The sequence below is a fragment of the Heptranchias perlo genome, chromosome 8 (genome assembly GCF_035084215.1).
Source record: "Heptranchias perlo isolate sHepPer1 chromosome 8, sHepPer1.hap1, whole genome shotgun sequence".
NCBI classification, from domain to species: domain Eukaryota; kingdom Metazoa; phylum Chordata; class Chondrichthyes; order Hexanchiformes; family Hexanchidae; genus Heptranchias; species Heptranchias perlo.
The window spans coordinates 59,304,455-59,332,442 of NC_090332.1; the positions used below are offsets into that span (position 1 = coordinate 59,304,455).

Sequence of the window (27,988 nt, forward strand, 5' to 3'; positions counted from 1 at the left end):
ACTACACTTCAAAAGTACTTCATTGGCTGTAAAGCGCTTCAGGATGTCCTGAGGTCGTGAAATAAGATGAGATTGGGATATGAATCCAAGTAAGTCAACCTTTCTTTCTTTCCTTCATCTAACAAACCCCATATATTTTTAAGTGAGGACAGAATCTAATGCTTAAGGTACTTGATTTTGAGCTTCCCTGATGTGTCTCTTTGAGTCCAGTGAGTAGCTGAGCCAAACAGATCAACAGGTCCAAGATTGGATTGTTGGCCTGTAATGTTAGCTGATTTCAAGTTGTAGGGCTGCTACAACTGGTCTTAGTATCCTTGGATTAAGGAGAGTTAAATTAACTCAGGTTTCCCTCCCTGATTGGTGTCCAGTGATCCAGTGTATGAACATTTGATGAGGGCAGGACGCCACCTGTGGTTAAATAGCCTAGTGGTGCCCACTGTCAAGGCTGAAGAATGGCTACTTCAGCAAGCTACCAAAAGCCACAAGATGAAATCTCAAGATTCCTCCTAGGAGCAGTTGGTTGAGAGGGTAATATCAGGGGAGGAATGAGAATCCAAACGTGTCCACTTGGAGCAGGCTGTGGGCTACGGTGCAATTGTAATTCAAAAGATTCCATTTAAATCATGGGTTCATGGTTCCTCAGTCAGACCGAGCGTGATGGGGAAAGTCGAGCAGGATGGACTCAACTGTCTGAAAGAAATTAATTAGAGGACCGCCAGGGATCACATTTTGGAAGTGAGAGGTACTGAAAAGCTTTGAAAACGTTACACGTTTATTAGAGATGTAGACAAGCCGGATATCAGGAGCCTGTTGGGTACAACACTTAATTAAAAGGAAAACCAGATTGATGCACAAACAGTGAAGTACCAGGGATATAAGTGGCGTAGCGGGTTAAATTATGAGGACAGGTTGCATAAACTTGGTTTGTACTCCCTTGAGCATAGGAGATAGAGTGGTGATCGGATTGAGGTGTTAAAAGGATTTGATATGGTAGATGTAGAAAAACTATTTTCCCTGGTGAGGGAATCAAGCATGAGGGGACATAATCTTAAAATTATTGTTAGGCCATTTAGGAGTGAAATCAGGAAGCATTTTTTCACACAAAGTGTAGTGGAAATGTGGAATTCTCTCCTCCACAAGGCTGTGGATTTTGGGACAATTGGAGCTTTCAAGACTGAAATCGATAGATTTTTATTAGCTAAGGTAGGTAAATGGAGTTGAGATACAGATCAGCCATGATCTAATTGAATGGCGGAACAGGCTTGAGAGGCTGAATGGCCTACTCCTGATCCTATGAAACAATAAATTTATAGTCTGAAAGAAAACATGGTTAAAAGTGAAGCATATTCACCATAGATTAAAATGGCTTTTTGTGATTATCTTAAACTTGTCCCCTCTTGTTACTCTCTCATTGACCAGTGGAAACAATCCATCACAATTTACCTTAAAATGATCTTTCATAATCTTGAAGACATCCATCAGCTTTAGTAGAAAAAAAACAACTTCTCAAGTCTTTCTTCATAACTAGAACCCCTCATCCCTGGTAACATTCTAGTAAATTCACTGCTTTTATATGCTTCCTGTGTTGGAATATCCAAAACTGTATGCAATACTCAAACTATGGCTTAAGTAAGGTCTTTTACAAGTTCAACATCACACATTGTTTGCATTCTATACCTCAAGTTGCGAGGATTCCCTTTGCCTTATCTACTTGCTCTGAAATCTTTAATGATCTGTGCACCTGCACACCAAGGTCTTTCTGTCCCTCTACACCATTTAAGGTGTACTTCCTTTCCATAAGCCTTGGCTGTTGCCAACCAGCACCTTAACACTCTGGAGCTGGGTAGGTAGCGTGTGGCCCTTTGGGGACAGAGTATGTACTCTATATCACACAAACAGAAACCCTGCCTAGATGGATTTCAGTAGCTTGGATTGGAGATTTCTAAACATGGTGATGGTCAAATACCTGACTGAACAAAAGGCCTTAAAGGTGAAAAAAAGAATTAAAATCTATTGTTTTAAAACCACAAGTGTGATGAACAGAATAATATTTCTTGGTGTAGTGTGTGGTGTGATAACAACAGTGTGATACCACTTTCATATCACTGACACAGCACAAAATTAGTAATACCACACATCGTACTGTTCCACAGACCAGACGTACAGAATAACAACCACTAAACCCACGTGGAAATGAAATAAAAGCTAATAAGGGTTTTGCCTTTTGCATCTTTCTCCATTCTTGTTGTTTGCAAGTCCACGCAAGGATTCCCTTTGCCTTATCTACTTGCTCTGAAATCTTTAATGATCTGTGCACCTGCACACCAAGGTCTTTCTGTCCCTCTACACCATTTAAGGTGTACTTCCTTTCCATCCACATTCTTATTCTACTTCCATTAAAAATATTAGCTTGGCTCAGTTGGCAGCACTCTTGCCTCTGAATCATGTAGCTTGTGGATTCAAGGCCCATTCTAGGGCGTTGGGCACACAGTCTAGACTGACACTCCAGTACGGTACTGGGATTGTGCAGTGTTGTCTTTTGGATGAGGTGCTGGATATTAAAGATCCCATGGCACTATTCAAAGAAGAGCAGGGAGTTTTCCCATTGTCCTTCCTCAAGCAACACTGCAAAAAAAGCAGCTTAACAGGTAATTCATGTAATTTGCTGTTTGTGGGATCGTGCTATGGACAAAATGGCTACTATGTTTTTACTCCATAACAACAGTGACTGCACTTGAAAAGTAATTGGATATAAAGTGTTTTGGGGAGGCCTCTACAGTGATAAGGTGCTGCGTGATACTTTCTTTGCTACATTTCCTCCTCTCTTTGCTCAGCCATTACTGACCTGGTTGCTATCCTGTTCTAATCTTCATTCCTTTCCGTCGACTGCCACCAATCCCCTGACCTTATTGCACAGCAACCATGTCACATGACCTCAACAACATTTGTCTGTCACCACAGAGCAAGTAAGTGCCCGGCACAAACTAAGAACATTTTCATCAAATATCATTAAGCTAATTAACAAAACAAAAATATCGCCAAAGATCCCCAGAAAATTGCTGGTGCATTGGGGGCAGTGGGGCTCCGAAAATCGGGGAAATCCCAATCAGGTTCGGAACCCGGCTCCAACCCGCAGACTTCCGGGTTCCCCACTGACGCGTCTGGGTGCACGCGCACTTCCCGAATGCGGAAGTCCCACCGGCAATTAAAGCCGGCGGGATGATACTTGACACAGTTGTTGAGATAGTTCAAGTAGTTGAACTACTTAATTTTCTCCACTTTGAGGCAGGGGTGTGATTTTGAAGCATTCTCAGTGTGTTTCCAGTGCTGTGGGAAACACTCCATGTTGCAACAGACGTGTTTCAGCCAGCAGCCAGTGGGAGATTCAAATGCTTATTTGACAGATGGGGAGAAAAGGTCACTTATTGCAGCAGGGCACTCTGTTATTTCATATAAAGTTTTGGCTGCAAGATCTTTATGTTTTCACTGAAAATTCTTACTTACCACTCAAAATTCTGCTGTTCAATCATACTTAACTACTTTGCAGACCCCCTCAAACTCACACCGTCAGGATGGGGGGGGGGGGGGGGGAGCGTGCCATGGCTACATTCACCACTACATCTGAGGACGAGCAACATCACCAGCCTCGCCAGGCATGGTGTCCAACTCCGGCATTTGGAGCTGCACAACACAGTGCTGCACCATAGACACCTGCACAAGATCACGGAGGGCAACAACAGAGAAAGCGACGTCGCAGGAGGCACTACCCTTGCTACAGGGTCGACAGACCGAGGCTCAGCTTCCTGGACCTCTCTGAGGAGCAGTGCATGAGGAGGCTCAGAGTCAATCGCCAGGTAGTCGCAGACATCTGCAGCCTCCTTCATGCTGAGCTGCTCCCGGCTGGGCCGAGCAGCATCTCCTTACCTGTCGGAGCACTGGGGGAGCACTTCAATACGCACCAGACAGAGTGGGACGCATTATAGTCGTGTGTTGTGTCCTGGACAACATGGCGCAACATAGAGGGGTGCCGCTTGAGGAGGCCCCATCCACATCTGTCACCCACATTGAGGAGGAGGAGGAGGTGGAGGAGGAGGAGGAGGAGCAGGAGGAACCTATGGGCAGAGCAGTGGCTCATCTGGCAGCTCATAAGGCAGGGAGTCACTGATATGTGAACGGTTCTCCTAACATCAGAAAGTGTGAAGAGTCCAGTCCTCACCACATGGATAGAGCAGCGCCCACACCAGCTACCCCCCCCCACCCCCCCTCCCTGCACAGAACAGTCCTGCAACTACACATACACCCACTGTAAAGTGACCCAATGGGTGGCATCAAGTGTGGGCGTTCATGGTGAACCTCATGAAAGGGCCCTATTACAGAAGCCAGTCAAGAATGGCCATGACGTGGTAGTAGTGGTGGCAATCATAATATTTAATGTGAGTTTAACAAAAAGCTAATATAAATAAAAAACATGACCAACCGTGAAACACCTTATGCATACACTTTGTGCTTACAAATCCTTCGCCTTTCGCTTCCGACTACTTCTACATGGTGCATCCCCTGTGGCTGCAGCAGAGGTCGTGGCAGGTTGCTCTTGGTCATGCCCTGACCGATAAGATGCTTTGGGCCTACGCCCTCTGGGTTTTGGTGTCCGTGAGGGCCCCTCCAAGGACTGCTCCACCTGCACTTGTGCAGGGGCAGACTCGTCCACCTAGAGAGGAGGCAGCATTATGGGTACTGGTTGAAAGGGGGGCAACGGGTGAGATGTGGCAGTGCTTTGAGTGGCGTCCCAATTTCCAGGTCCCCTTTCACCATCATCCCTTCCTTGGGCCAGGCTTACCTCTCTGCTGGACGACAGTTTGGGGGACATTTGTGAAGCCTTGTAAGGCCAGTGCTATTGTGTCTGCCTGCCTGTTTAAGGTGGCAGAATGTTGTTCACTGTGAGTCCGAACGGCCGTTGTCAGGGCCTGAATGGACTCATTTATGAGCCGTGCTTGAAGCTCAATGGAGGCTAGCCTTCTCTCCATAGCAGACATTCCCGCACTTACCCGTGACAGTATCTCAAAGAGTTGTTCACGTCCCTGTGACAGTATCTCAGAGATTCCCTCCCGTACCTGTGCCACCATTCCACTCATGCAGGAGTTAGACTCCTCCATTCTCTGCGCTATTGTGGAGAGTGCGCGTGGCACCTGTTCCAGTACCTCGATCATTCTCCTTTTGAAGGATGGCCCCTGAGGTTCAGCATGTGCGTCCAGCTGAGCAGAGCCTAGAGAGGAGTGCTCCCACCGGTGCAGACTCTCCACAGCTGCCTCTGCCACTAGTGTCTGCTCATGCTCACATGTGTGTGGTAACTCACCAGGTGCCAACCCAACTAACAGCGGACTGGGCCCCACCGAGGTGTGAGTATCTGACGTCACAGCGGTCGCTGAAGGCCCTGTAAGAGAACAGAAGGCAATATTAAGCATGATCACGGATGTGTCATGTTGCGATGAGCATACTGAGGTGCTGAAGATGGCAAGGCATGTGTGTGCTGAATGTAAAAGTTATGTCTCCAGCATTTGTCGGGTTCCAGTCTTGGCACCCCTACAGACAGGCACTCGAGGGTTCGGTTGAGCTCCAGCGCCTCCTGCTCCGCGTCTGTGAGGACGACGATTTGTTGCGGTCGTCCTCTCCCGTGCATTCTGAGCTCTCTTCTCCTATAAGGGGAGAAAGTAGGGAGGCGTGAGTGAGTGACGGTGATGTGGCCAACCGCTGAATGCATTGGTTTTGGTGCGGCTGACCGTGAAAGAGATGTATCAGAGGGCGAGTGTGAGACAGAGCCATGAGATTGTATGAGGATTGGGTTGAGTGGTCATGGTGGGGTGACTAATGGGGAGGTGAGGAAGTGCTGAGGAAGTGCAGGTAAGTTGAGGATGAGCTTTGAGTGGGTGTGAGGAGTGATGTGATACAGTAGTTGGCAGTGCAGAATGAGTTGGGGGGTGGGGGTGGTGATGTGGAAGATGGAATGTAGGAGAATGAGTAAGTGTACTCACTTCGGCTGACCTAGTTAGGTCACTGAAATGCTTCCTGCACTGGATCCAGGTGCAGGATATGTTGCTGCTGCTGGTGACCTCCTCTGCCACCACGCGCCAGGCCTTCTTGGTGGCAGAGGCAGACCACTTCCTCCTGTCTGCCAGGTAAAACTCGCTCCTCCTCCTCACCCCATCCAGTAGCACCTGAAGTGAGGCATCATTGAATCTTGGAGCAGCCTTGCCCCTGTGCTGCTCCATTGTGATATGTGGGTGTTTGCTCCAGGAACAGCCAGTGCAGGACTGCCCCTTTAAATGGAGCTCCTTCAGCTGACAGCCTGTGATGTGGGTGCGCAGTCCGCCCGCTGCGCAGCTTTCGGACGGCAAACCCAGAAGCCACGTTAAGTGGCACCAATTGACTCGCGATCGCGCGCAAAGCGGACATTTTCTATTGGGCGGATTACCCACGCTCCCAATCACCCCCCCACGCTGCCATCTCGCCTCCACTCTAATATTGGGGCCAAAGTGTAGGAAACCACAGCAATAGTTATGTCCAAAGCAATCTTTCACAATCACAGGAAATACAAAACCAAACTTAAGGTAATTGGTAAAAGAGCTATGGGGGGAAGGTGGGGAGAAATTTTTTTATGCAGTGAGTTATTATGATCCGGACTGTGCTGCCTGAAAGGGTGGTGGAAGCAGATTCAATAATAACTTTCAAAAGGGAGTTGGATAAATATTTGAAGGGGAGAAAATTAAAGGGCTATGGGGAAAGAGCAGGGGGAGTGGGACTAATTGGATAGCTCTTTCAAAGAGCCGGCACAGAATTGATGGGCTGAATGGCCTCCTTCTGTGCTGTAAGTTTCAATGATTCCACCCCCCAACACAAAGAAATAGAATTAGGCAACCTGACAATTAATATTATGATGTGGTAAAGATCTACTTAGTCGGGAATGTCCTCATTTCAGGGCCTTTTTGAGATGACCAGGACTGTTTGTTTTTGATTCGAAGCTCTCTAGATCAATACAAATGTTTATCAAAATATGAACTAGCTAGTGCTTCCATTAGTCATTTATGAAAACTGGTGTTAAAGATCACCTTCTTTTTTTTTCTTTACAACATGGAAACAGGCCCTTCGGCCCAACATGTCCATGTCGCCCAGTTTATACCACTAAACTAGTCCCAATTGCCTGCACTTGGCCCAAATCCCTCTATACCCATCTTACCCATGTAACTGTCCAAATGCTTTTTAAAAGACAAAATTGTACCCGCCTCTACTACTGCCTCTGGCAGCTCGTTCCAGACACTCACCACCCTTTGAGTGAAAAAATTGCCCCTCTGGACCCTTTTGTATCTCTCCCCTCTCACCTTAAATCCCTCGTTATAGACTCCCCTACCTTTGGGAAAAGATTTTGACTATCGACCTTATCTATGCCCCTCATTATTTTATAGACTTCTATAAGATCACCCCTTAACCCCCTACTCTCCAGGGAAAAAAGTCTCAGCCTTCCACAACATGGAGATAGATTTATAGGCAATCAAGGTACCAAACGTCATTTTCTGTAGCTTCCAGTCAGGTTGACATGCTAAAAAATAAACCTCCAACACCCATAACCCAGCACTGACTGGAAAAGGTAATTCTTGACATTGTGCGAGTGTAAAATGGGTGATAGCAAGTCGGCAGCCTGTTTTATATCTCTGCCGATTGAAGTCAATGGAAATAAAAATTGGGAGAGATGTAAAATGGGCTGCCGACTAGCTATCGCCTATAGCAATGGGTAGTTTTTTAATAGAACGTGATTGGGTAGTTTTTTAATGCAATGGATTTGAGTAGTTTTTTCGTACAATGGGATTGGGTAGTTTTTTAGTACACTGATTGGGTAGTTTTTTTAGAAAACTGGGATTGGATAGTTTTTTTTAGCGTAATGGGATTGGGTAGTTTTTTAGTACACTGTGATTGGGTAGTTTTTCATTACAATGAGATTGGGTAGTTTTTTAGTACAATGGGATTGGTTAGTTTTTTAGTACACTGTGATTGGGTAGTTTTTTAGTACAAAGTGATTGGGCAATTTTAGTAGCATGGGATTGGGTAGTTTTTAAGTACATTGTGATTGGGCAGTTATTTAGTACGCAGCAATCGAGTAGTTTTTTAGTACAATGAGATTGGGTAGTTTTTTAGTTCAATGGGATTGGGTAGTTTTTTAGTAAACTGTGATTGGGCAGTTTTTTTAGTACACTGAGATTGGGTCGTTTTTTAGGACAATGGGATTGGGTAGTTTGTTGGTACAATCGGGTTGGGTAGATTTTTAGTACAACGGGATTGGGTAGTTTTTTGGTACACTGTAATTGGGTAGTTTTTTTAGTACAATGGGATTTGGTGGAATTTTATTACAATGGGATTGGATAGTTTTTTAGTACAAGGGGATTGGGTAGTTTTTTAGTACAATCGGATTGGTTAGTATTTTAGTACAAAAATTGGTATTTTTTAGTAGAATGGAATTGGGTAGTTTTTAGTAGACTGTGATTGGGTATTAGTTTAGTGAAATGGGATTGGATAGTTTTTTAGTACACTGTGATTGGGTAGTTTTTAGTAGAATGGGATTGGATAGTTTTTAGTAGACTGTGATGGGGTATTAGTTTCATAGAATCATAGAAGTTACAACATGGAAACAGGCCCTTCGGCCCAACATGTCCATGTCGCCCAGTTTATACCACTAAGCTAGTCCCAATTGCCTGCACTTGGCCCATATACCTCTATACCCATCTTACCCATGTAACTGTCCAAATGCTTTTTAAAAGACAAAATTGTACCCGCCTCTACTACTGCCTCTGGCAGCTCATTCCAGACACTCACCACCCTTTGAGTGAAAAAATTGCCCCTCTGGACCCTTTTGTATCTCTCCCCTCTCACCTTAAATCTATGCCCCCTTGTTATAGACTCCCCTACCTTTGGGAAAAGATTTTGACTATCTACCTTATCTATGCCCCTCATTATTTTATAGACTTCTATAAGATCACCCCGAAACCTCCTACTCTCCAGGGAAAAAAGTCTCAGTCTATCCAACCTCTCCCTGTAAGTCAAACCATCAAGTCCCGGTAGCATCCTAGTAAATCTTTTCTGCACTCTTTCTAGTTTAATAATATCCTTTCTATAATAGGGTGACCAGAACTGTACACGGTATTCCAAGTGTGGCCTTACTAATGTCTTGTTTAGTGTAATGGGATTGGGTAGTTTCTCAGTGCACTGTGATTGGGTAGTATTTTAGTACAATGGGATTGTTTTTTTTAGTACAATATGATTGGGTAGTTCTTTAGTACTATGCGATTGGGTAGATTTTTAGTACACAGTTATTTAGTACAATGGGATTGGGTAATTTTTTATTACACTGTGATTGGGTAGTTTTTTATTACACTGTGATTGGGTAGTTTTTTAGTACAATGGGATTGGTTAGTTTTTCAGTACACTGTGATGGGGTAGTTTTTATTACAAAGTGATTGGGTAATTTTAGTAGAATGGAATGGGTAGTTTTTTAGTACAACGTGATTGGGCAGTTATTTAGTACGCTGCAATCGGGTAATTTTTTAGTAGACTGTGATTGGGTAGTTTTTTTAGTACACTGGGATTGGTTCATTTTTTAGAGCAATGGGATTAGGTAGTTTTTTAGTACAATGGGATTGGGTAGTTTCTTAGTACAATGGGATTGGGTAGTTTTTCATTACTACTCTGCGATTGGGTAGTTTTTCAGTACAATGGGATTGGGTAGTTTTTTATTACACTGTGATTGGGTAGTTTTTTTTTCTCTATGATTGGGTAGTTTATTAGTACAATGGGATTGGGTAATTTTTTTATAACACTGTGACTATTTTTTTAGTACAATGGGATTGGTTAGTTTTTTAGTACACTGTGATTGGGTAGATTTTTAGTGCAATGGGATTGGGCAGTTTGTTGGTAAAATGGGATTGGGTAGTTTTTTAGCGCAATGGGATTAGGTAGTTCTTTAGTACTATGTGATTAGGTAGATTTTTAGTACATTGTGATTTAGTAAAATGGGATTGGTTTGTTTTTTAGTGCAATGAGATTGGGTATTTTTTTAGTACAATGTGATTGGGTAGTTCTTTAGTACAATGGGATTGGGTAGATTTTTGGTACAATGGGATTGGGTAGTTTTTTAATACAATGTGATTGGGTGGTTTTTTAATACAATGTGATTGGGTGGTTTTTTAATGCAATGGATTTGAGTAGTTTTTTTGTACAATGGGATTGGGTAGTTTTTTGTACGATGGGATTGGGTAGTTTTTAGTACACTGATTGGGTAGTTTTTTTAGAAAAATGGGATTGGGTAGTTTTTTAGTACACTGTAATTGGGTAGTTTTTTTGTACAATGGATTAGGTAGTTTATTAGTACAATGGGATTGAGCAGTTTTTTATTGCTCTATGATTGGGTAGTTTTTTAGTACAATGGGATTGGTTAGTTTTTTAGTACATTGTGATAAGGTGGATTTTTAGTACAAAGTGATTGGGCAGTTATTTAGTACGCAGCAATCAGGTAGTTTTTTAGTACAATGGAATTGGGTAGTTTTTTAGTTCAATGGGATTGGGTAGTTTTTTTAGTACAACGGGATTTGGTAGAATTTTAGTACAATGGATTGGGTACTTTTTTAGAACATTGTGATTGGGTAGTTTTTTAGTACGCTGGGATTGGGTAGTTTTTTAGGACAATGGGATTGGGTAGTTTTTTTAGTACATTGTAATTGAGTAGTTCTTTAGTACGATGGGATTGCGTGGTTTGTTAGGACAATGCGATTGGGTAGCTTTTTAGCACAATGGGATTGCGTAGTGTTTTAGTACACTGTGATTGGGTCTTTCTTAGTAGAATGGGATTGAGCAGTTTTTTATGATAATGGAATTGGGTTGTTTTTTAGTACACTGTGATTGGGTAATTTTTTAGTACACTGTGATTGGGTAGTTTTTTTCACAATGTGATTGGGTAGTTTTTTGTACACTGTGATTGGGTAGTTTCTTATACACTGTGATTGGGTAGTTTTTTAGTACAATGTGATTGGGTAGTTTTTTAGTACACTGTGTTTGGGTAGTTTTTTAGTACACTGTGATTGGGTAGTTTTTTTGTACACTGTGATTGAGTAGTTTTTTAGTACACTGTGATTGGGTAGTTTTTTCTACACTGTGATTGGGTTGTTTCTTATACACTGTGATTGGGTAGTTTTTTGTACACTGTGATTGGGTAGTTTCTTATACACTGTGATTGGGTAGTTTTTTAGTACAATGTGATTGGGTAGTTTTTTAGTACACTGTGATAGGGTAATTCTTTAGTACACTGTGATTGAGTAGTTTTTTAGTACACTGTGATTGGGTAGTTTTTTCTACACTGTGATTGGGTTGTTTCTTATACACTGTGATTGGGTAGTTTTTTGTACACTGTGATTGGGTAGTTTCTTATACACTGTGATTGGGTAGTTTTTTAGTACAATGTGATTGGGTAGTTTTTTAGTACACTGTGATAGGGTAATTCTTTAGTACACTGTGATTGGGTAGTTTTTTGCACACTGTGATTGGGTAGTTTCTTATACACTGTGATTGGGTAGTTTTTTAGTACAATGGGATTGGGTAGTTTTTTAGTACAATGGGATTGGGTAGTTTTTTAGTACAATGGGATTGGGTAGTTTTTTTAGTACAATGGGATTGGGTAGTTATCTAGTACACTGTGATTGGGTAGTTTTTTAGTACACTGTGATTGGGTAGTTATTTAGTATGGTCGGATTGGATAGTTTTTTTGTACAATAGGTTTGGGTAATTTTATGGTGCACTGTAATTGGGTTGTTTTTTAGTAAGGTCGGGTTGGGTAGTTCTTTAGTACAAGGGAATTGCATACTTTTTTAGTACACTTTGATTGGGTTGTTTTTTAGTACACTGTGATATGGAAGTTATTTAGTACACTATGATGTTGGAGTTTTTTAATAGAATGGGATTGGGTAGTGTTTTAGTACACTGTGATTGAGTAGTTTTTTTAGTACAATGGGATTAGGTTGTTTTTTATGATAACGGGGTTGGGTTGTTTTTTAGTACACTGTGATTGGGTAGTTTTCTCACACACTGTAATTGGGTAGTTTTTTAGCAAACTGGGATTGTGTAGTATTTTATTATACTGTGATTGTATAGTTATTTAGTACACTGCGATTGGATAGTTTTTGGAAAGTAGAATGGAAAGTAGAATAGATAGTAGATTGGATAGTAGAATGGGATTGGGTCATTTTTTAGTACAATGGGAATGGGTAGTTTTTTATACACTGTGATTGGTTATTTTTTAGTACAATGGCAAGGGGTAATTTTTTAATACAATCGGGTTGGGTAGTTTATAGTACTATGAGACTGGGTAGTTTTTAGGATAATGGGATTGGGTAGTGTTTTGGTACATTTTGATGGGATAGTTTTTAAGTACACAGTGATTGGGTAGTTTTTTAGAACAATGTAATTTTGTTTCTTTTAGTACAATGGGATTGGGTAGATTTTTGGTGTATTGGGATTGGGTAGATTTTTAGTACATTGTGATTGCTTAGTTTTTTTGTGTAATGGGATTGGCTAGTTTTTAGTACAATGGGTTTGGTTCCTTTTTTAGTCATTCTGATTGGGTAGTTTTTTAGTGGATTGTGATTGTGTTGTTTTTTAGTACAATGGGATTGGATAGTATTTTAGTACAGTGGGGTTGGGTAGTGTTTTAGTACACTGTGATTGGTTCATTTTTTAGTACAATGGGATTGGGTAGTTTTTTAGTACATTGTGATTGGGTAGTTTTTTAGTACGATGGGTTTGGATAGTTTTTTAACACATCGTGTTTGTGTAGTTTTTTAATATAATGGGATTGGGTAGTTTTATTTTAGTAGAATGCGATTGGGGAGAAAATTGAATAGAGAGGGTGTCATTTTAGACAGCTAGATTTATGAATAACAACCAAGAAAACAACCAAGTAGCAAGAAAATTGTAGACACTTAGCCCATGAGGAGGAAGAAAATGGACAATTATAGTGTAGGCAACAGACTTGACCTACATGGCAGCAACAAGAAATGTTATTAGAAACAAGTAAGTCGTTCATTCGAAAGTTATTTTTATGTCACACTTGTACCAACCGTATACTAGGGTTTATCTGTGGAATACATTCAGTATCGCACAATGGAAGGGCCAATATATCTCCCTGGTGCCCACTGTGCTAGGGAGTTAATCAGTCCAGCTCACCGTGACACTAATTCAGTGTTCAATACGTCACAGTAGATATCATCCACTCACAGTATCCACGCCAATGTGCTGAATTGAGTGACACGTTCATAATTAAAATTATAAGCATTTGCTGCGCATCGAAGTAAAGGCTGATCTGTTTGAAAAAGACTAATATTTTAGGATTGTCCACTCCCTTCCACTTGTATACAAACTTCTTTTTCTCAAGTTGATTCTAACAGACTGGCTACAGATGCCGTGACAGTAGAAGCTTGAGAAAAAATTGGCCGATGTTAAAAATTGGACCGTGATCCTCGCCAGGTTGTCAGAACAGGCCGAATAATTCTTTTCCAATACAGATTGCCAATAAAGCCACGGCCCCTTCCCCCTCAAAGTGTGAGAAGGGTTTGTCAAAGTATTAGCTTAACTCTGCCACAATACTTGAATACTCTGATTTTTAATACTTAGCATCATCTGATCCATCTAACAATACCACAACAGTGGATAATAAGCAGTGTCATGTAACAACAATCTGCATTTATATAGCCCCTTTATAGGAAAGAAATGTCCAAATGTATTTCACAAGGAAAGGCAGACAAAGAGATGGGTATTGGGGAGATTTTTAAAGGAGGAGACAGAGATAAAGGGAGGCGGAGAGTAGGGTCCAGGTGGTTGAAGGCTAACTCACCAATGGTGGGGCTAGGGCAGGGGGATGCACAAAAGGCTTTCAGAGGAAGGCAGCATGAGGAGGGAATCCAGAACTAGCTGCGCCTCTAGCCAAGCTGTTCCAGTACAGCTACAACACTGGCATCTACCCGACAATGTGGAAAATTGCCCAGGTATGTCCTGTCCACAAAAAGCAGGACAAATCCAATCCGGCCAATTACCGCCCCATCAGTCTACTCTCAATCATCAGCAAAGGTGTCGTCGACAGTGCTATCAAGCGGCACTTACACACCAATAACCTGCTCACCGATGCTCAGTTTGGGTTCTGCCAGGACCATTCGGCTCCAGACCTCATTACAGCCTTGGTCCAAACATGGACAAAAGAGCTGAATTCCAGAGGTGAGGTGAGAGTGACTGCCCTTGACATCAAGGCAGCATTTGACCGAGTGTGGCACCAAGGAGCCCTAGTAAAATTGAAGTCAATGGGAATCAGGGGGCAAACTCTCCAGTGGCTGGAGTCATACCTAGCACAAAGGAAGATGGTAGTGCTTGTTGGAGGCCAATCATCTCAGCTCCAGGACATTGCTGCAGGAGTTCCTCAGGGCAGTGTCCTAGGCCCAACCATCTTCAGCTGCTTCATCAATGACCTTCCCTCCATCATAAGGTCAGAAATGGGGATGTTCGCTGATGATTGTACAGTGCTCAGTTCCATTCACAACCCCTCAAATAATGAAGCAGTCCGAGCCTGCATGCAGCAAGACCTGGACAACATCCAGACTTCGGCTGATAAGTGGCAAGTAACATTCGCGCCAGATAAGTGCCAGGCAATGACCATCTCCAACAAGAGAGAGTCTAACCACCTCCCCTTGATATTCAACGGCATTACCATCGCCGAATCCCACACCATCAACATCCTGGGGGTCACCATTGACCAGAAACTTAACTGGACCAGCCATACTGTGGCTACGAGAGCAAGTCAGAGGCTGGGAATTCTGCGGTGAGTGACTCACCTCCTGACTCCCCAAAGCCTTTCCACCATCTACAAGGCACAAGTCAGGAGTGTGATGGAATACTCTCCACTTGCTTGGATGAGTGCAGCTCCAACAACACTCAAGAAGCTCGACACCATCCAAGATAAAGCAGCCCACTTGATTGGCACCCCATCCACCACCCAAAACATTCACTCCCTTCACCACCGGCGCACAGTGGCTGCAGTGTGTACCATCCACAGGATGCACTGCAGCAACTCGCCAAGGCTTCTTCGACAGCACCTCTCAAACCCACGACCTCTACCACCTAGAAGGACGAGAGCAGCAAGCACATGGGAATAACACCACCTGCACATTCCCCTCCAAGTCACACACCATCCCGACTTGGAAATATATCGCCGTTCCTTCATCATTGCTGGGTCAAGATCCTGGAACTCCCTTCCGAACAGCACTGTGGGAGAATCGTCACCACACGGACTGCAGCGGTTCAAGAAGACGGCTCACCACCACCTTCTCAAGGGCAATTAGGGATGGGCAATAAATGCCGGCCTCGCCAGCGACGCCCACATCCCATGAGCGAATTAAAAAAAAGAATGTGGGGCTGGAGGAGATTGGAGAGATGGCAGGGGGGAAACGAGGATTTACAGATGAGGACAAGGAATATACATTGGGTGCCAGGGAGCCGGAGATGAAGGGCAAATGGGATGTGTGGGTAGGGGGACGGACGAGTGGGGAGGGGTGATGGGCAAATGGGAGCATGCTGGTGAATGGGCTAAGTGCGAGGAGGGGTGATGAGCGAGTATGAAGGGGTGATGGGCGAGCGGGGATGGATTATGGGGGAGCGGGGAGGGGTGAGGAGCAAATGGGAGCATGGTGGCAAATGGGAGTGTGGTGAGGGGTGATGGGAGAGTGGGGAGAAGTGACAGGAGATTGGGGAGGGGTGATGGGCGAGTGGGGAGGGGTGATGGGAGAGTGGGGAGAAGTGACAGGAGATTGGGGAGGGGTGATGGGTGAGTGGGGAGGGGTGATGGGCGAGCGGGGAGGGGTGATGGGCGAGCGGGGAGGGGTGATGGGCGAGCGGGGAGGGGTGATGGGCGAGCGGGGAGGGGTGATGGGCAAGCCTGCTCAGTGTGGGGTGGGTTAATGGGCAAAATGCAGCAGGGGACCGGAGAGTAGGGAGGGAGGGAGAGATGACTTCCTGTGTCACGCAATTTGCCTAGTGTATTTAACACTTTGACTAACCTTTCTCTGTGACTGTTTATCTAGCTTTTCTTGATCTGTTCCAATTTAGTGTCTATCTCACACTTCAAGCATAGCCCAGTTAGCCAGCTCCTCCTAAAGTGAGATCTTGTCACACTGAACACTCTTTATAATGGCAGCCAACATGATCACCATCACACTGTGAACCCCTGCTATGAAACTGTATTGATGGAGTCTACTACCGCAGAAATAACCAAGGTGAAACTCGAGGACACATTGGATGCCCACCCAGTGAAAGTAGACTTCTGCTTATTTGACTATGAGAGCCCAGGGTACTGTACTGAATATATTTCACTGAATATAGTATTTAGAATTGTGTGAAACCCCAGCTCGTACAGTAAGAGCACAGCTGAGAAGCAGAGGAGAGACACAGGAGAAGTGGAGTATGTTCAAGCAGCTCTCCCACTTCACATGCTCAGGCAGCCTCTGTTTGTACACCAGGGCCTTTCACCAATCACATCATTTGTAAAAACATAATGATTAAGTGATACAAAAACTGAACCCAAGAGCACGTTGAGTAGATTACCTGAAAGAACTTGCATTTATAGATTCATAGAATCATAGAAAACTTATGGCACAGAAGGAGGCCATTCGGCCCATTGTGTCAGCACCGGCTAAGAAACGAGCCACCCAGCCTAATTCCACTTTCCCGCATTTGGTCCGTAGCCCTGCAGGTTACGGCTCTTCAGGTGCACATCCAGGTATTTTTTAAATGAGTTGTGGGTTTCTGCCTCTACTACCCTCTGGGTGAAAAAGATTTTCCTCATTTCCACTCTAATCCTTCTACCAATCACTTTAAATCTATGCCTCCGCTAAGGGAAATAGGTCCTTCCTATCCACTCTATATAGGCCCCTCATAATTTTGTACACCTCAATCAAATCTCCCCTCAGCCTCCTCTGTTCCAAGGAAAACAACCCCAGCCTATCCAATCTTTCCTCATAGCTAAAATTCTCTAGTCCTGGCAACATCCTCGTAAATCTCCTCTGCACCCTCTCTAGTGCAATTACATCTTTCCTGTAATGTGGTGACCAGAACTGTGCATAGTACTCAAGCTGTGACCTAACTAGTGTTTTATACAGTTCCAGCATAACATCCCTGCTTTTATATTCTATGCCTCTGCTAATAAAGGAAAGCATTCCATATGCCTTCTTAACCACCTTATCTACCTGTCCATGCACTCCAAGGTCCCTCACTTCCTCTACACCTCTCAGTATCCTCCCATTTATTGTGTATTCCCTTGCCTTGTTTGCTCTCCCCAAATGCATTACTTCACACTAGATAGTATCTTTCACATGCTCAGGACATCCCAACGCGATTCACAGCCAATGAGTTACTTGTGAAGTGAGGTCACTGTTGTAATGTAGTTGGTTTCACTGATGGAGAAGGGGACTGTTCCTACATTTGCAGATTTCCCCAAAACGCCCGCCGTACTTCACACTGCCAGTAATGACTACCAACAGACATTGGGATGGAACATTCACACATTAGGATGGATCAGCAGTCCCTATGTCAGTCAATTCCACCCGCCACTCCCTCCGCCCCCAACACCCACCACCACCCAATCCCAGTTGACAAGTACATGCTCCTTTTCCCTGATAGAATTAAAACCAGCTAATCAATGATACTGGGACTTCCAGGTCAACAGAGAAAGACAACTTCCAAAAGACAAAGTCTACTATTTCCTTCTGTGGAATCCAAATTATCTGGACAGCTGTTCTAGCAGAAATAAAGAAGGCCTGTACACTTTGTCTTTGGACTTAGGTGAATATAAAAGATCCCATGGCACTATTAAAGAGCAGGGAGTTCCCCTGATGTCCTGGCCTCAACCAAGATCACCAAAAGCAGATTAACAGCTCAGTTTGGCTCAGTAGTAGCACTCTCGCCCCTGACCCAGAAGGCCGTGGGTTCAAGCCCAACTCCAGAGACTTGAGCACATAATCTAGGCTAACACTTCAGTCTGGTACTGAGGGAGTGCATCACTGTCGAAGATGGCGCCTTTTGAATGAGGTACTAAACTGAGGGTCTGTCTGTTCAAGTGGCATTTTTTCAAAGAATGGCAAGGAGTTATCCTGGTGACCCTCAACCAACACCATCAAAACTGTTACTGGTAAGTCCAGGAATGTCTGCGATGGAGAGAAGGCTAGCCTCCATTGGGCTTCAAGCTCACAAATGAGTCCGTTCAGGCCCTGACAACGGCCGTTCAGACTCATGGTGAACAGCATTCTGCCGCCTTAAATAGGCAGGCAGATACACTAGCACTGGCCTTACAAGGCATCGCACATGTCCTCCAAACTGTTGTCCAGCAGAGTGGTAGGAGTGATGTGGGCCTGGCCCAGGAGAGGGATGATGGTGAAAGGGGACATGGAAATGGGGACGCCACTCAAAGCGGTCCCGCGTCTCACCCATTGCCCCCCTCTCAAACAGTACCTGCAATGCTGCCTCCTCTAAATGTGACCGCGTCTGCCCCTGCACAGGTGCAGGTGGAGCAGTCTTTGGAGGGGCCCTCACGGGCACCGAAACCCAGAAGGCGTAGGCCCAAAGCATCTAATCAGTCAGGGCATGAACAAGAGCAACCTGCCACTACCTCTGCTGCAGCTGCAGGGGATGCACCACGTAGGAGAAGTCATAAGCGAAAGGCGAAGGTTTTGTAAGCACGAAAGGTATGCACAAGGGTGTTTGAAGGTTGGTCATGTTTTTTATTTATATTAGCTTTTTGTTAAACTCACATTAAATATTATTATTGTCACCACTACTGTCACGTCTTGGCCATTCTTGACTGGCTTCTGTAATAGGGCCCTTTCATGAGGTTCACCATGAACGCCCACACTTGATGCCACCCATTGGGTCACTTTACAGTGAGTGTATGTGTAGTTGCAGGCCTGTTTTGTGCAGGGAGGGGTGGGGGAGTGCGGCTGGTGTGGGCGCTGCTCTATCCGGGTGGTGAGGACTGGACTCTTCACACTGTCTGATGTTAGGAGAACCGTTCACATATCAGTGACTCCCTGGCCTCACGAGCGGCCAGGTGAGCCGCTGCTCTGCCCATGGGTTCCTGCTCCTGCTCCTCCTCCTTCTCCTCAATGTGGACGGCAGATGTGGATGGGGCCTTCTCAAACAGTGCCTCTCTCTGTTGTTGCCCTCTTTACTCTTGTGCAGGTGCCTGTGGCGCAGCACTGTGTTGTGGAGCTCTACGTGGCGGAGGTGGATGCCGTGCCTGGTAAGGCTGGTGCTCTTCCTCGGATGTAGTGGTGAATGCAGCCATGCGCCACCACCACCTCCCCCCCCGCCCCCCACCGCCCCACACACATCCTGACAGTGTAAGTTTGAGGGTGTCCGCAAAGTAGTTATATGTGTTTGAACAGGAGTGTGATGGAATTCTCTCCACTTGCCTGGATGAGTGCAGCTCCAACAACACTCAAGAAGCTCGACACCATCCAGGACGAAGCAGCCCGCTTGATTGGCACCCCATCCACTACCCTAAACATTCACTCCCTTCACCACCGGCGCACTGTGGCTGCAGTGTATACCATCCACAGGATGCACTGCAGCAACTTGCCAAGGCTTCTTGGACAGCACCTCCCAAACCCACAACCTCTACCACCTAGAAGGACAAGAGCAGCAGGCACATGGGAACACCACCACCTGCACGTTCCCCTCCAAGTCACACACCATCCCGACTTGGAAATATATCGCCGTTCCTTCATCGTCGCTGGGTCAAAATCCTGGAACTCCCTTCCTAACAGCACTGTGGGAGAACCGTCACCACACGGACTGCAGCAGTTCAAGAAGGTAGCTCACCACCACCTTCTCAAGGGCACCTAGGGATGGGCAATAAATGCTGGCCTCGCCAGTGATGCCCACATCCCATGAACGAATTTTTAAAAAAGAACAGCAGAATTTTGAGTGGAAAGTAAGAATTTTCAGTGCAAATACAAAGATCTTGCAGCCAAAACTTTGTCTGAAAGAATAGAGTGCCCTGCTGCAATAAGTGACCTTTTATCCCCATCTGTGAAATAAGCATTTGAATTTCCCACTGGCTGCTGGCTGAAACAATTCTTTTGCGACATGGAGTGTTTCCCACAGCACTGGAAACACGCTGAGGATGCTTCAAAATCGCACCCTGACAAAATGTGGAGAAAATTAAATACTTCAAGTGCTTAAACTACCTCAACAACTGTGTAAATGATCATCCCGCCGTCTTTAATTGCCGATAGGATTTTCGCATTCGGGAGGCGCGCGTGCACCCAGACACGTCAATGGGGAACCCAGAGGTCTGCGGGTTAGAGCCGGGCTCTGAACCCGAATGGGATATCCCCGATTTTCGGAGTCCTCCCACCCCCAACACACCCGCAATTTCCCGGGAAAATCGAGCCCACAGTTTGTCTCACTGCAGAAAACTTTATTTATTGGTGTACAGCACTAGAAATAATATGATACAAATACAGAAATCTGATAGGGTGCGGGGACCCTGGGTTCTTCTGATCTTCCGCTGGAACTTTGGCAGACGATTGGCACAAACAGCCCTTCACGCCATTTCTTCCGAAGTTGCAGCAGGAGATTGGGAGAACCTGTCCCCCTTGTGAATTCTAACCCCGTGTCATTTGGACGTCGATCATGATCACTGACTCAACGCCTTCTTCTGGCATTCCTTTCAAATTAGCCCTAAAATCGTCAAATTATGGAACATTTTTACTTTCTGTGGATTGGCTTTAAACTGCAATCTGATCCTAAAAAGCATGTGCACTTGTAAAAGTAACCTGTTGCAATTTACAAATGACTCAGTCATCTCTGAAGCCTGAATCTCCAGAGATAAGTCAGTCTGACATTACTGCATCGTACAACAGAATCGTACCCAAATGTGATGACTTACGTACAATTGGTAAAGTCCATTTAACACAATATTTAATTGAAGTAACGATTCAGTTTGATGTTAATAAATCCCTCAGGCTTACTCGTTACCTGTTACTTCAAGTAAATTAATCTGCTATGGCGAGGACAGTTTAAAAATAAGAATATTATAGATAATTATTAAAAGAATACAGAAATATAATTTACAACTCCACAATTTTTCCTCTCCACTTTAAAGTTTTAAATGTATCAACTAGTTTAATGGAAATGTTTTAACTTGGACAGCGCAGTTTTTTAAGGATTCTTGCTGATCTTCACCAAACTACAATTTCTAGTCTCAGTTGTTTCGACATCATACCACAGGACACAAAAACATAAAATTTTATTGAGCCCAGAGAATGGCAGAGGAAAGGTAAGGTCCTTATGGGCAAGACGCTCTCTAGCTCGCTATCCAGCACAACAGACAACATCATTAAACTGACTGAGAACAAGACAAACTCTCCCAAGGGACCTTTCACATGTATTTTACCAATCAGAAACAAGGACTTCAATAGGACTGCCAATCCCTTGGGCGTACTCATAATGAAGTTATTGATATCACCTGTTATCTTCAGGTAAACAAATTAATTGAAACAAGGACATCTTTAAATTGAGAAGGTAGGTAATTATTGAAAGAACATAGAAATAAAAGTAAAATTGGGTACTGTTCAACAGACAATAGGCCCAGACTAACAAGTACAGGACTTGTCTCGACAGTGCTCCGAAACACCTTCTAATAAAGCCAGCCACCTTTAAATGAAACTGTTTCCCTCAGAGGGTATCTTGCTACTGTATCTAGAGACATACACCAACTAACAATCTGAGAAGGTTAGAATTGCAACATCATTAGCCAATGGAAAAGATAACTGCCATCGACTTTGAAATAAAATGTGATTATTTCTCATTCCTATTTTTTGAAAAGGATGAACTTCAATCAACTACTCACAAACAGAATGCCTGCCAAGTATCCTGAGCCACATAGTGTAGTGGAGAAACCCAGCTTGTACCACATACCCAAGGGACACCAACCGCTGCTACTCCTTCATCCAGTGCATTCTGGGTAATAGTCCCCAGCCATATCATAACTACGCAGTTTAATTCTGCTGTGTAATGTTGCTGAGTCATTAAAAAATAGATTTTCTTTTTAAATAAAGAAAACAATCAATAAATGCTCACAAAATTTATCAAAAATTGAAATTGGGTACTGAATTCTTACTTATCAAGTATGTTGTATATCTTATTGGGGGAGGGTCTTAAAATGCTTCATTCACTTTTCTCTGATCTGCTGCCTTTTCCTGATGGATATTTCAAAGACAGTGGGCGGGATTTTAAATGGGATAAACGGGTGGGTTGGGGGCGGGGAGGCATTTAAAATTGCAACAATTTCAGACCCACCCCCAAACCGCCCATTTCCAGTTTGAGCCGGGGTGAGACGAAGGCCCTCAGGAGATGGGTTGGTCACTAAAACCTTTCAAGGAGGCTGCGGGCCTCCATTTTGAAAGGTTTGGCGATTTCAACCTTTGGGGGCTGGGATTCCCGGGTCTTCTCCTTTACGCCACTTGAGAGGAGGCAAAAAGGCCCAAAACTGCAGGTAAGTGCCTTTATAGCACTGTTTGTGGGCCCAGAGGAGCAGGAGTGCTTCCTCAAAGAAGCCTGCAGTGACCCTCATTACGATCGGCCACACCCCCCCCCAATGATCGCGACCCCATCCCCAATAATCGTGACCCCCTAATGATCACAACCCCCCCGAATGACTGCAACCCCCCTGAATGATCGCGACCCCCCCCAATGATCGCGATCCCCCGATGATTGCGACTCTGCAATGACCCCAATCCCGACCCCCCCCCACCCCCGGTGACTGACCCCCGATGACTGACACCCCGATGACTAACCCCCCCCACCCCCGGTGACCCCTGTGCCCGCCGATGCCCCCATGCCCATGCCCGCTGACACCCCACATGTCCGCCGATGCCCCCAGGCCCACCCAGGCCCCCACCCCCAACCATCCATACAATGTAAGACTTATCTATTCACTTACCTCTTCCTTGCTCTTCTCCTGCCCAACTGAATCAGGCTGGCCTGTCAGACGGGAAAGCAACAAAAAATTGTAAGGATATCAGGGAAACCCGTACTTCTGGGTTTCTCGTCCGCGATTCAACCCCCCCCCCCTTCCTCTTCCCGGCTCCGGACGAAAATTATGCCCAGTGTCTTATTACGGCCAAAATATTTGACACCCATTGCACTGAGGTAACATTTCATTCAACAATCACATCTTGCATTTATAGCTCCTTAAACATAGAAAAACGACCCAAAGCGCTTCACAGAGACATAACCAAAAAAAATGGAGGCCAAGCCAAAGAAAGAGATATTAGGAGGGGTGACCAAAAGCTTGGTCAAAGAGTTGGGTTTTAAGGAGGGTCTTAAAGGAGGAGACAGAGGGAATTCCAGATTCTGTGGCCTGGGTTGCTGAAGGCAACCCACACCAATGGTGGGCGAAGGGAAGGAGGATACACAAGAGGCCAGAGTCAGAGGATCGGAGAGTTCGGAAACTATTTCCCAGTACATAGGAACAACAATCAAGGAGAAAGTTTAGCCCTGAAATTAGGTGAAAAGGAAGTCCAATTCTGGAGAACAAATATTTAATTTCGTTTATATAAAACTTAATAAGAACGCTTTTTGTTTTGATGAGAATTGTGATGTCACGGCGATGGCATTCCCCTCCCCTGCCCGCCTGTTCTATATTTCATGATCTCACCCCACTGATACTAACTGCTCCGAAGAGGAAAGAAAAAGCAAAAGAAATAAAATGAAAGTGCACGTGTATAAATCTCAAATAGGATTATATTCCTGTGCCAATGCTAGCTCTTCAACTGGAGCTATCATTTCCCTGCAGCATTCCCTCTCCTGATCAATGGGCCCTGCCTGAGTTAAAGTGGGGTGAATCAGCCAGGATTCATTCCCTCTCCTGATCAATGGGCCCTGCCTGAGTTAGAGAGAGGTGAATCAGCCAGGATTCATTCCCTCTCCTGATCAATGGGCCCTGCCTGAGTTAGGGAGAGGTGAATCAGCCAGGATTCATTCCCTCTCCTGATCAATGGGCCCTGCCTGAGTTAGGGAGAGGTGAATCAGCCAGGATTCCCTCCCCTGATCAATGGGCCCTGCCTGAGTTAGAGAGAGGTGAATCAGCCAGGATTCCCTCCCCTGATCAATGGGCCCTGCCTGAGTTAGGGAGAGGTGAATCAGCCAGGATTCCCTCTCCTGATCAATGGGCCCTGCCTGAGTTAAAATGGGGTGAATCAGCCAGGATTCATTCCCTCTCCTGATCAATGGGCCCTGCCTGAGTTAGAGAGAGGTGAATCAGCCAGGATTCATTCCCTCTCCTGATCAATGGGCCCTGCCTGAGTTAGAGAGAGGTGAATCAGCCAGGATTCCCTCCCCTGATCAATGGGCCCTGCCTGAGTTAGGGAGAGGTGAATCAGCCAGGATTCATTCCCTCTCCTGATCATTGGGCCCTGCCTGAGTTAGGGAGAGGTGAATCAGCCAGGATTCCCTCCCCTGATCAATGGGCCCTGCCAGAAATGGATGTGTGTGGGCATCGAGTGAGAACAGAATGAGCTCGACTATGGTGGTCGCTGTAGCTGGATAGTGCAGAGAGGCTCATGTATGTATAACAGCCATTTAGGCAGTTAAATCAAAAGCAAAATACTGTGGATGCTGGAAATCTGAAATAAAAACAGAAAATGCTGGAAATACTCAGCAAGTCAGGCAGCATCTGGGGAGAAAGAAACAGAGTCAACATTTCAGATCAATGACCTTTTGTCAGAACTGGAAGAAGTTGAAGATTTAACAGTTTTTAATCAAGTACAGAGCCAGGGAAAGGGTGGAGGAAGGGGAGGGGAGGAAAGGATAGGTTGGAGGGCAGGAGTGATTAAATGACAAAAGGAATAATGGTGCAAGGCAAGGAGGGTGATAATGGGACAAGTAAAGAAACAAAAGGTGGGTGTAGAGGAGCTGTAAATGGCAACAGCAGAATTATTACCATCACTTGGTGTCTGAAAAAATGGGAGCAGTGGTTATGATCTGAAGTTATTGAAATCAATGTTGAGTCCGGGAGATTGTAAATTGCCTAAACGAAAGATGAGGTGCTGTTCCTCGAGCTTCCATTGAGCTTCATTGGAATAGCGTTGGAGGCTGAGGACAGAGAGATCAGAATGGGAGTGGGACAGGGAATTAAAATGGCAAGCGACCAGAAGCTCAGAGTCAAAGCGATCACCCAATCTGTGTTTGGTCACCCCAGTGTAGAGGAGACCGCATTGTGAACAGCGAATACAATATACCAAATTGAAAGAAGTACAAGTAAACCGCTGTTCCACCTGGAAGGAGCGTTTGGGGTTCTGGACGGTGAAAGGGCAGGTGTTGCATCTCCTGCGCTTGCATGAGAAGGTGCCTTGGGAAGGGGAGCGGGTGTTGGGGTTGATGGAAGAGTGAACGGTCCATTCAGAATGCTAAAAGCGGAGGGGAGGGGAAGATGTGTTTGGTGATGGCATCGCACTGTAGGTGGCGGAAATGGCAGAGGATGATCCATTGAATGTGGAGACTGTTGGAGTAGAAGGTGAGGACAAAGGGGTCCCTATAATGGTTCTGGAAGGGAAGGGAAGGGGTGAGAGCAGAAGTACGGGAAATGGGACGGACACGGTCGAGGGCCCTGTCAACTACAGTGGAGGGGAATCCTCGATTTGAGGGAAAAGGGAAGACATAGTGGAAGCACTGATGTGGAAGGTGGCATCGTCAGAACAGATGCAATGGAGACGGAGAAACTGGGAAAATGGAATAAAGTCCTTACAGGAAGCAGGGTGGGAGGAAGTGTAATCAAGGTAGCTGTGGGAGTCAGTGGGCTTATAATAGATATTGGTGGACAGCCTATCCCCAGAAACGTAGATAGAAAAGTCGAGGAAGGGAAGAGTCAGAGATGGACCATGTGAAGGCGAGGGAAGGGTGGAAATTGGAAGCAAAGTTGATGAAATTTTCCAGTTCAGGCGAGAGCAGGAAGGAGTGCCAATACAGTCATCAATGTACCGGAAAAAGAGGTGAGGGAAGGTATCTTTACCTTTCCCATTACCGCCCTCCTTGTCTTGCACCATCATCCCTTTTGTCCTTCAATCACTCGTGTCCTACACCCTATCAGAGGCCTTCCCATTTGGTCTTTGAGGATATAACGTACAGGGTGGATAAAGGGGAACCAGTGGATGTAGTGTATTTGGACTTCCAGAAGGCATTCGACAAGGTGCCACATAAAAGATTATTGCTCAAGATAAAGAATCACTGGATTGGGGGTAATATTCTGGCATGGGTGGAGGATTGGTTATCAAACAGGAAGCAGAGAGTTGGGATAAATGGTACATTCTCGGACTGGCAACCTGTAGCCAGTGGTGTTCCGCAGGGGTCGGTGCTGGGTCCCCAACTCTTTACAATCTATATTAACGATTTGGAGGAGGGGACCGAGTGTAACATATCAAAGTTTGCAGATGATACAAAGATGGGAGGGAAAGTAGAGAGTGAGGAGGACATAAAAAATCTACAAGGGGATATAGACAGGCTGGGTGAGTGGGCGGAGATTTGGCAGATGCAATACAATATTGGAAAATGTGAGGTTATGCACTATGGCAGGAAAAATCGGAGAGCAAGTTATTATCTTAATGGCGAGCAACTGGAAAGTACTGCAGTACAAAGGGATCTGGGGGTCCTAGTGCAAGAAAATCAAAAAGTTAGTTTGCAGGTGCAGCAGGTGATCAAGAAGGCCAACGGAATGTTGGCTTTTATTGCTCGGGGGATAGAATATAAAAACAGGGAGGTATTGCTGCAGTTATATAAGGTATTGGTGAGACCGCACCTGGAATACTGCATACAGTTTTGGTGTCCATACTTAAGAAAAGACATACTTGCTCTCGAGGCAGTACAAAGAAGGTTCACTCGGTTAATCCCGGGGATGAGGGGGCGGACATATGAGGAGAGGTTGAGTAGATTGGGACTCTACTCATTGGAGTTCAGAAGAATGAGAGGCGATCTTATTGAAACATAGAAGATTGTGAAGGGGCTTGATCGGGTGGATGCGGTAAGGATGTTCCCAAGGATGGGTGAAACTAGAACTAGGGGGCATAATCTTACAATAAGGGGCTGCTCTTTCAAAACTGAGATGAGGAGAAACTTCTTCACTCAGAGGGTAGTAGGTCTGTGGAATTTGCTGCCCCAGGAAGCTGTGGAAGCTACATCATTAAATAAATTTAAAACAGAAATAGACAGTTTCCTAGAAGTAAAGGGAATTAGGGGTTACGGGGAGCGGGCAGCAAATTGGACATGAATATAGATTTGAGGTTAGGATCAGATCAGCCATGATCTTATTGAATGGCGGAGCAGGCTCGAGGGGCCGATTGGCCTACTCCTGCTCCTATTTCTTATGTTTTTATGTCTTTCCTCCCCTCCCCTTCCTCCCCCGCTTTGCTCTGTACTTGCTTAAAAACTGTTAACTCTTTAACTTCTTCCAGTTCTGACGAAAGGTCATTAAATTGAAATGTTAACTCTGTTTCTTTCTCCACAGATGCTGCCTGACTTGCTGAGTATTTCCAGCATGTTCTGTTTTTATTTAGGCAGCTAGCCCACCAGCTTCAGGAAGGGGAAGGAGAGAAAGAAATCATGAAAAGTTAACTGCAGGCTTCTGTTAATGCTGCCCAGCTGTATACTAATGGAAGCTGGACCATGCTCTCCCCGCCTCCTGTCCCTGAGAGGTGGAGACCCCTTCAGCAGCATCACCTCAGATTTCCTCAACAATAAATTGGATGTCGCTGGACTGTATAGACGAGGCCCACAAATATCGACAGTCAGATAAATAAATGTCTGCACGAAACGTTTCACGCTCAACGTACCTGCCCGTGAACTCCCAAAAGAAACTGCTTCCTAT

General features: G+C 45.0%; 1 long non-coding RNA gene across 1 annotated transcript; it reads left to right on the plus strand.

The window, feature by feature from the left end:
- LOC137324628 (uncharacterized) lies at positions 1 to 27,980 on the plus strand. Its single transcript, XR_010963687.1, has 3 exons — positions 1 to 89; positions 21,956 to 22,093; positions 27,629 to 27,980. It is a non-coding gene; the product is annotated as an uncharacterized lncRNA (long non-coding RNA).
- The last annotated feature ends 8 nt before the right edge of the window (positions 27,981 to 27,988 follow it).